Genomic DNA, 8,314 nt, shown 5'->3' with positions numbered 1-8,314 from the left:
GATTACAGGCAGCCCCCCAGCCCTTGGCCTGTCCCACCCAGCCTTCTCCACTGCTTTAAGTAATCGTCTCTGAGACAGTTTTACGTGGTTAATCCTGCCAACCTCCTCCTAATCTGCTCCAGACCCCTGCTCACCCCTGGTTGCCTGCCCTGGGGGGGGTGCAGGCAGGGACAGACCCTCTTGCCCTGAGAAGACCCCCACACACCCCCAGAGAAAGAAAGCAGCCAGGGACTAAAAATACAGCTGTCCTGAAGGATGAGGGTGGGAAGGATTGGGAGCAAGGGGATTGATGCCAGGGAGGAGGTCAGCAGGGACAGGAGAGATCCAAGGGGCAGGAGAGGTGACAGCAGCAGCCTTGTCACCTTGTGCCACCCCATGGAGGCTTTGTACTCTGGGTGGGGGACATTTCTCCAGGGGAAGGAGTAAAGGGAGCTGAGACACCCCCTCCCTCCAGAGGGAGATCTGGGAGCCCCCCAGCAGGGAGAGGCTGAGGACGAGCCAGGGCTGGTGGCCAGAATGGGGACATCTGTCTGGGTGTCCCAGCTGCTGCTGCCACACTGTGGGGACAAGGCTACAGCAAGGAGGGGTTGAGATGCACCCCAGCACCTCCCTCCTGCACCTCCAATCCTGCTCTGTCCCCCTCCCACAGCCCCGCAGCCCCTTCCCCAGGGGTCCCCAGCTGTGGGGCAGGGACAGGGTTAAGGCACGGGTGACAACTGCTTCTGAAAGTCTGAAATAACATTTATTTCTCCACGTACAAAACTCCCCCGACCCCTTCTCACAGCGTCTGGGAGGGGGGAGAATGTTAAAAGCTGTGTGGTGCCAGGCAGGGCACAGTCAGGCACGGGGTGTGGGGGGTGTCAGCCTGCAGTTTTTGGGGGTCCCCAGCCAGGGCTGTGTCTTTGGCTTCTGCTGGGACAGAGGACATCCCAGCCACGGGAGAGGGGAGGTGGGGTGTAAGGCACAGTGGCAGCAGGAGAAGGTGGGGTGTCCCTCTCTGCAGAGCCTGTAGTGTTCATGGGGTGGGAGGAATGCGGAGGGGGGGTCTGGACCCCCCGGGAGAGGCGCCGGCGCCCACCCACAGCAGCAAGGTCCAGGAGGGGAGAGGGGAGAGCCCCTGGAGCAGGGGGGTGACTGAGCCCCCTCCCCAGTGCAGATGGAGGTGCAGAGAGCTCAGAGAAAAAGTCTTGCATAGTGTCATCCAGGGGGGAGCCCCCTCCCCAGGGCTGGGGGGACGGGGGGCACAAACCCTGGGGTCCCCCTGCTGCTGCAGCAGCACCGTGGGGTGAAGGCTCCTGGGTGCCCCTCAGCTCTCCTCCTCCTCGGGTGGATCCACTTTCCTCCTGATCCGGCTGCGCAGGAGTCGGGAAGAGCCCTGGGCAGGGGGAGAGATAGGATGGGATGGGATGGGATGGGATGGGATGGGATGGGGATGGGATGGGATGGGATGGGATGGGATGGGATGGGATGGGTCAGATCCCCCCCTGAAGCCCCTCGCTGTCACATCACCCCCCCAAAACAACTCCCCTGCCCCATGGCACCTCTTTGCTTGATGTTTTCTTCTTGGCCAGCTGCAGGCTGTGGCTACGGGACAGGGGTCTGCGGGGCAGCACCTCTGAGTCTGACCACAGCTCCTCATCCTCGCTCTCATCCTGCTGGCCCAGGGGGGTGCTGTATGCTGGGGACAACACAAAGGACAAGACAAATTTACCTCCCGGTGTGGAGTTTTTGATCCATTAGTTTTGGGGGGGCTCCATGTTCCTCTTGCCTATCGTCCTGAGTGGGTGTGGGTTGGGGAGAGGGGCACCCAAGGGAGCTGGTGGAGGTGAGCAGGACCTTCCCCTGGGCTCTTAGGCAGCCCTGAGCATCTTGGGGTCAATGGTGTCAGGAGCACCCCTCCTGGCATGGCCTCCCCCCTGGAACCCACCCACACCCACCCCCTTTGTCTGGGGTGTCCCCCTCCCCAGCTCACTCAGCAGATGCCTGGGGTTGCTCTCCTGCTCCTCGAGGTACAGGGGGTCCTGGTAGTGGGTGGGGGTCTGGTCGGGCAGGGAGCGCAGGTCCTGCATGCTGAAACTGCGGAGCCTCCCGGCCAGGACCCCCTGGCTCTGGGGGGAGGACACAAAGAATCATCAGAAATGGGTTTGGGTGGGAAAAGAACCTTGAAAAAAAATCACCTGGGTTCAATCCGCTGCCATGGGGCAGGGACACCTCCCCCCCCCAGCCCAGCCTGGATGGTTGGATGCCAGGGATGAGGCAGCCACAGCTTCCCTGCAGAACCCATCTCAGTGTCCCACCATCCTCACACCAAAGAATTTCTTCCTAATATCCAACCTCAACCTCCCCTATCCCAGTTTAAATCCATTCCCTTCATCCCATCCCCCAGCCACTTGTCCAAAGTCCCTCCCCACTGGAACACTGGAAGGTGCTCCAAGGTCTCCTTGGAACCTTCTCTTCTCCTGAACACCCCCAACTCTCAGCCTGCTCCCCAGTATCTCCATGACCCCCTCTGGACTGGATCCTCCTTGCAGTGGGCACCCCAGCTCCAACCAGAGCGGTGCAAGAGCGGGAGCCCCAACTCCCCTGAGCTCATTTCACCGAGGACCATGCACCCACAGACCCTTTTGCACCCACGCTGAGGTGACAATTCCCTCCCCAGTTATCCCCAGGGATGTGGAGCAGACAGCCACATCCCTCATACCCTGGTGGCAGCCTGGACGGCGGCGGTGGCCGCGATGTTGAGTCCCCTCTTGCCAAAATGCACCATGGTGTGGTAGCTGCGCTCCTTGGCCTGGCTGAGGTAGGTGTCAATCTCCTGCAGAGACAACCAGGGGGCTGCTGGAGCCTCCAGAACCCCCCAACCCAAGCTTTGGGGGGACCCCGAGCCATCCCAGTCCCTACCTTCCCTTGCGGGACAGCGTGGGGTGGACGAATTTGAGGTAGAGCAGCCGGGCACCCCGGGTGTAGGGGGACAGCAGCCAGATGACAAAAGCCATCTTAACCTCATAGTAGAAAGGAAACCTGCAGGAGAGGGGGAGAAGGTGAGGTTTTTTTGGGGGGAGAGTCCAAGGGTACCTCCTGCTTCCTTGCAAGGTGCCTCTCATTCTAGCATCCACATTCATGGAGTTGGGACATGTCCCTATGGAGCAGGGACACGTCCCCAAGAGCTTGGAACACATCTTATGGACCAGGGACACATCCCCAAGAGCCAGGGACATGTCCCTATGGAGCAGGGACCACGTCCCAAGAGCTTGGAAGACATCTCATGGACCAGGGACATATCCCCAAGAGCCAGGGACGTGTTCCTGTGGAGCAGGGACACATTCCCAAGAGGTTGGAACACGTCTCATGGACCAGGGACACATCCCCAAGAGCCAGGGACGTGTTCCTGTGGAGCAGGGACACGTCCCCAAGAGCTTGGAACACATCTTATGGACAAGGGACACATCCCCAAGAGCCAGGGACATGTCCTGTGGAGCAGGGACACGTCCCAAGAGCTTGGAACACATCTTATGGACCAGGGACACATCCCCAGGAGCCAGGGACATGTTCCTGTGGAGCAGGGACACATCCCCAAGAGGTTGGAACACGTCTCATGGACCAGGGACACATCCCCAAGAGCCAGGGACGTGTTCCTGTGGAGCAGGGACACGTCCCCAAGAGCTTGGAACACATCTTATGGACCAGGGACACATCCCCAAGAGCCAGGGACATGTCCCTGTGGAGCAGGGACACGTCCCCAAGAGCTTGGAACACATCTTATGGACCAGGGACACATCCCCAGGAGCCAGGGACATGTTCCTGTGGAGCAGGGACACATCCCCAAGAGGTTGGAACACGTCTCACGGACCAGGGACAAGTTAGGACACATCCCCAAGGAGCATCCCAACATCCCCTGGGACAGGGACATGTCCCAGAGGTGACCCCCACACCAGGGGTGGTCAAGGAGAGATTTCAGGTGAGAAATGGAGCTGGGCAGTGTCACCAGGCTCCAACCTTAGGGACAACAGGAGCCAGGATGTGTGCTGGGGACATGGGGGTCATGAGGAGCTTTGGGGACACAGTGAGAACCTGGTGTCCAGCCCTGTCCCTCATCCTGTTCCCTCTCCAGGTTGGGAACACTCATTGGCACTTCAGGAGGTGCCACAGCACCCATCACCCACCCTGTGTCCCCAACACCCACCCCATGTCCCCATCACCCACCCTGTCCCCACCACCCTGTCCCCATCACCCACCCTGTCCCAACACCACCCCATCCCCACCACCCTGTCCCCATCACCCTGTCCCCACCACCACCCCACGTCCCCATCACCCACCCTATGTCCTCATCACCCTGTCCCCACCCACCCACCCCATGTCCCTATCACCCACCCTATGTCCCCATCACCTGTCCTCATCACCCACCCCGTGTCCCCAACACCCACCCCGTCCCCACACCCACCCCGTGTCTCTGTGAACACCTGGGGCTGCCCCGATCCGGGTGCCCCTGCAGGCAGCTCCCTCCTCACCTCCCCCACAGCACAGAGACCCCCCCAGCCCCCTCCCAGCCCTCACCAGGAGATGAGCAGATCAGTGAAGGTCTCGATGGCCATGAAGAGGGCAAAGACAATCCAGTACATCATCCACCGGACCTGGGCGGGGGGGGGAACCAGGAGGGTTGGGACCCAGGGAGCAGGCAGCCCAGGACCCCAACTCATTTATTTATTCCCTGAGAGTTTTGTGGGTGGTTTTTTTTGGTTGTTTTTTCCCTTCCCGGAGCTTTACTCACATATTCCCGGATGTTTTGGTCTTCACAGCCTTGTAGGAAGCGTAGGCAGGATAGAGCATCCCGAAGAGCAGCCTGGAAGGGAGTGAGGGGGTGAGGCAGGGGGCCACCCCGCATAAAGCAGCAGCAGCAGGGACCAGCAGAGCCGCCTGCTCCAGCCCCTCAGCCTCCCCTTCAGCCCCTCCAGCACCATCCTGGCTCCGAAGCCACCAGGAGAAGGGACAACATCATCCCGGGGACACCCAGCCATGGCGCTCCCAAAACTTATCCCTCGGGACCGGCCCGACCTGTCCGGGGAGGGAAGGGGAGAGGGGGCGGAGGGGGGTGCAGGGCGCAGGCTCCGCTCCCAAGGGAGAGGATGAGCCCTGCCCGGGACATATGTCGCTTCCTGATGTCCCCACAGCGAGGTGGCACCCCCAACACCAGGCTGGGACATGTCCCCAGAACCAGGGACATGTCCCCAAGAACCAGGGACATGTCGCCAAGAGGTGGGACACATCCCCCGGACCACGGACACGTCCCCAAGGACCACCCCAAGCAGCCCGGGACAGGGGACGTGTCCCCAGGGTTGTCCCCTGCACCAGGGGTGACCATGGTGCGCTCCCCCCCCCTCCATGAGCACACTTGGCCACCAGCCCCCCAGCCCGGCTGGCCACAACGAGGGAACCAAGGGGGGAGCGGGTTCGGGGGGTGGGGAGCAAAGCCCCCCCAAACCCCATTGGCCCGCCCACACCCCTGAGCCGGGGGGTGGCAGCAGCCCCGGGACCCATTTTGGGGGGTGTGGGGGGAAAGGGGCGGGGGTATTTCGTTGCCCCCTATACAAGCGCATCCCGGCTCGCCCACCAGCAGCCTCCCCCAAATTCCTGCACCCCAGGACCCCCCCACTGAGACACCGGCACAGAGACCCCCGAGGGGGGCTGCCCCTTAACCAGGGACCCCCGAGGGGGGGGACGGGGCGGGGACCGTTAAACATGGAGCCTGGGAGAGGGGGGGGGTTGGCCTTTGGAGGAGGGGGCTGCAGGTTGGGGGGGGGCTGCGGGGGTTGGAGCCTCCACCAGGGATCCCGGGGACCTCCGCAGCCCCCGGGACTTCCGGGACCCCCCGGTCCGCACTCACTCGATCAGTCGGCAGAGCACCCGGGACACCATGGTGGGATGGGTCCGAAGGGCCGGCAGCCTTGGACCGGCGGTTCCGAGTTGTGTTCCCCAGGACCCCCCGTCCCACCGGGACCCCCCAAGTGGACGGAACCGAAGGGAAAAGCTTGAATGGGGGAGCCCGAGTTCTGCGCATGCGCGGAACGGACCCCACCAACCCGTTTAAACGGGCAACGGCTCTTAAAAGGGCAACGACGGCTCCCCCGAGGGACCCACTTCGCGAGTGGGTGGGTGAGGGGGTCGGGGTTTTAGCGCCCTCCGCACCAAAACAGTTGGGTTTATATTTTTTTAATTTATATATTAATTTTATATATTTAATTTATTATTTAATATATTTAATTTAAATTTGTATTTTATTTTTATTTTTTTCTATTTATTAATTTTATATTTTGTTATTTTTAACTATTAATTTTGTATTTATATACCTAATTATTTACTTCTTATCTGTTAGAAGACAACGCTTCGGGAGAGACCTTATTACAATGCTCCGGTACCTAAAAGGCTGCAGAGCAGACGGGAACTCCCCGATCCCAAGGAGTCCCGGGACAGCAGAGGGGCAGCGGCACGGGGAGCTCCGGGGGAGAGTCCGGTTGGACACGAGAGGAAACGATTCCCCGGTGAGGACAGTCAGGGCTTGGAACGGTAATTCTGGTTTATATTTATATTTTTATGGTTTATATTTTTTATATTTTGTATTTTTATATTTTATATTTCTTATATTTTTATATTCATATTTTTATATTTTATTTTTATATTTCTATTTTATATTTTATATTTCTTATATTTTATATTCATATTTTTGTATTTTTATTTTTATTTTTATTTTTATATTTTTATTTTTTATATTTTTATATTATTTGTATATTTATATTTCTATATTATATTTCTATATTTAAATTGTTATATTTTTATTTTTATTATTATATTTTATAATTTACATTTAACATTTTAGATTTTAGATTTTAAATTTACATTTATATTCTATATCTTATATTTTTACATTTTGTAGTCTATATTTATATTATTATATTTTTAATTTAATCTTATATCTTTTTATATTTTTAATTTTTTATAATATTATATTTTTAATTTTTATCTTTTTATATTTTTAATTTTTTATATTTTTTATATTTTATATTTTATAGATTACTTTTCATACTTTATATTTTTATATTTCTATTTTATATTTTTATATTTATATTTTATATTCATACTTATTTTATATTTTATATTTTTATATTTTAATTTTATTTTTCATATTTTTAATTTTTAAATTTTATATATTATATTTTTATGTTTATGTTTTATGCTTTTCTGTTTTTTTTTTTTATATTTTTATGTTTTTAAATTTTTCTATTTTATTTTTTATTTTTATTCTTATATTTTTATTTGTATATTTTTATTTTATATTTTATATTTTTATGGTTTTATGTTTTTATATACTTATATTTTATATTATTTTATATTTTTATTTTTACATTTTTATTTTTTACATTTTATATTTTATATTTATTTTATATTTTCTATTTTTATATTTTATTTTTATTTTTATATTTATATTTATTTTATTTTTATTTTTATTTTATTTTTATATTTCCATTTCCATTCAGCAGGTTCAGGAGTTCCAGCCCCCTGCCCGATGCCAGAGGTTCCAGTTGGGTTTCCAGGCGGTCTTTTCCGATGCTCGGGGGGGTCCCGGGGTTATTCCCCGCGCCCCGCGGTACTTTGGGGTGCGGGGGGAGCTGAGGGTGGGAGTTCCGCAGGCTCCGCCCGGTGTGCCGGCACCGACCGGACCTGTTGGTTCTGCTGCGAAACCCGCACCGGGTGTGAACCGAACCCGCTCGGACCCGCAGCCGAACCGGAGCCAGGGCCCCGCGGAGCACTCGGGGGGGGGAAAAACCCAAACTGCTTCCCCCCCCCCCCCCATTCCCCGAGCAGAGGGGGCTCAGGGTCCTTCCTGGGGTGCTCGGTACCCCAGGACACCCCAAACCCCCACCCAAAGCCTGGAATTCTCGGGGTGCCCCCCCCAACCCCCCCGGCTTTAAAACCTCCCCTTGGCTGGCAGGGAAACTGAGGCAGGGAAGTGGAGCCCAGCTGTGGGGGGGGTCCAGCAGTGGGGGGGGTCCAGCTGTGGGTGAGATCTAGCTGTGGGGGGGTCCAGCTGTGAGGGGGGGATCCAGCTGTGGGGGAGTGGGATCCAGCTGTGGGGAGGGTGGGATCCAGCTGTGGGGAGGTATCCAGCTGTGGGGTGGGTCCAGCTGTGTGTGGGGGGGTGTCCAGCTGTGGGGTGGGATGCAGCTGTGTGGAGGGTTCCAGCTGTGGGGAGGGGGGCGTCCAGCTGTGGGGTGGGATCCAGCTGTGGGGTGGGATCCAGCTGTGGGGGGTCCAACTGTAG

The 8,314-nt window shown here is 55.1% G+C and overlaps 1 pseudogene; it reads right to left on the bottom strand.

Annotated features, from left to right (window-relative positions):
* Nucleotides 1-868: 868 nt before the first annotated feature.
* On the bottom strand, nucleotides 869-5,917 carry LOC115599545 (annotated as a pseudogene).
* Between the last annotated feature and the right edge of the window lie 2,397 nt (nucleotides 5,918-8,314).

This window comes from Calypte anna, chromosome 22, assembly GCF_003957555.1.
Source record: "Calypte anna isolate BGI_N300 chromosome 22, bCalAnn1_v1.p, whole genome shotgun sequence".
NCBI classification, from domain to species: Eukaryota; Metazoa; Chordata; class Aves; order Apodiformes; family Trochilidae; genus Calypte; species Calypte anna.
The sequence above is the reverse complement of the archived record's forward strand: the minus strand, read 5'-3'. Positions and strand labels throughout refer to the sequence as shown.